The following is a 1548-nucleotide window of genomic DNA, read 5'->3' on the forward strand; positions in this document are numbered from 1 at the left end:
CTCACAGCAACCTCCAACTCCTGGGCTCAAGTGAGTCTCCTGCCTCTGCCTCCCAAGTAGCTGGGACCACAGGCGCCCTCCACAATGGCGCCCGGCTATTTTTTGGTTGCAGCCATCATTGTTGTTTGGTGGACTCAGACTGGATTCGAACCCGCCAGCTCAGGTATATATGGCTGGCACCTTAGCCACTTGAGCTACAGGCGCCGAGCTAACAACTGCACCTATCTTAAGACTTACTCCCTGAGATAGGGGTTACAATGACCTGAATGTTTGTTTCCTCCCTGGAATTCATTCATGTGTTGAAATCCTAACTCCTAAAGTGATGGTATTAGGAGGTGAATAAATAGGTGATGAGGGAGCCCTCACAGATGGGATTAGTGCCCTTCTAAAAGGGGCCCCAGAGAGTTCTCAGGTTCTCTTCCTGCCCTGAAGGGCACAGCATGATGTCAGCTGTCTGCAACCCAGGAGAGGACCTTCACCAGAACCCAGGTGCTGCACCCTGATCTTAGGCAGCCAGCCTCCAAAACTATGAAGAATAAATTGAAAGGCTCCGGACCCAAGGAAGAAAGATTATTCCAAGGTGTAAAACAAAGGAATATGGAATCTCTGTAGAGATAATGTGTTCTGTAGAAATAATGTGTTCTTTATTTCCACCCAGATGCAGGTGGGGTGAAATCAAGACAGGAATTCCAGGCTTGGCGTCTATAGCTCAGTGAGTAGGGTGCCGGCCACATACACCAAAGCTAGCAGGTTCAAGCCCAGTCCGGGAGCCTGCTAACCAATGAGAACTACAACCAAAAAATAGCCGGGTCTTGTGGCAGGCGCGTGTAGTCCCAGCTACCTGGGAGGCTGAGGTAAGAGTATCGCTTAAGCCCAAGAGTTAGAGGTTTCTGTGAGTTGTGATTCCATGGCAGTCTACCCAGGGAGACATAGTGAGACTTTGTGAAGAAGGAAGGAAGGAAGGAAGGAATGAATGAATGAATTCCACACATGGGTTACGGCTGATGGGGATTTAAAGGGTCTGGAACACAGCAATTGTCGGCATTCCTATTACCTGGGAGGGACATGAGTCTGACCCTTCCAGGGTGGGTCATGAACTTGATCCTGTCTAGATGGGGCAGGTGTATTTGGGCAGGTCCACCTGATTCTATCATAAATATCTGTTGTTTCTATTTAGGCCACCCAATCTCTGATGTTCTATTACAGCAGCCAGAGCAGACGAAGCCATTTACCCCCCCCTTCTGAAGACAAGCTCCCTCCTGGTTTCTGCTTTGTACCCCCCATTTCCACCCCATCGCCTCACACCTCACACCCCAGCCTTGGATGATTGAGTCCAGGGGAGGGCCTCTATAAAGGGAGTGGGACGTGAGGAGCCAGTTACCCACCTATCTGAAGAACAGGAGGAATAAGCGTTCTTGTATTTAATATTAATGAGGAAGAGAATCTGCCAATGGCCAGGCCTTGTGATAATGAAGATAAAGTAAATCTGGCCCCCACTCCTGTCCTGGAGACACTGAGTAATATCTGGAGACAATTTTCTTTCTCTCT

The sequence above is a fragment of the Otolemur garnettii genome, unplaced genomic scaffold (genome assembly GCF_000181295.1).
Source record: "Otolemur garnettii isolate 467f Iridium unplaced genomic scaffold, OtoGar3 scaffold00018, whole genome shotgun sequence".
NCBI lineage: Eukaryota > Metazoa > Chordata > Mammalia > Primates > Galagidae > Otolemur > Otolemur garnettii.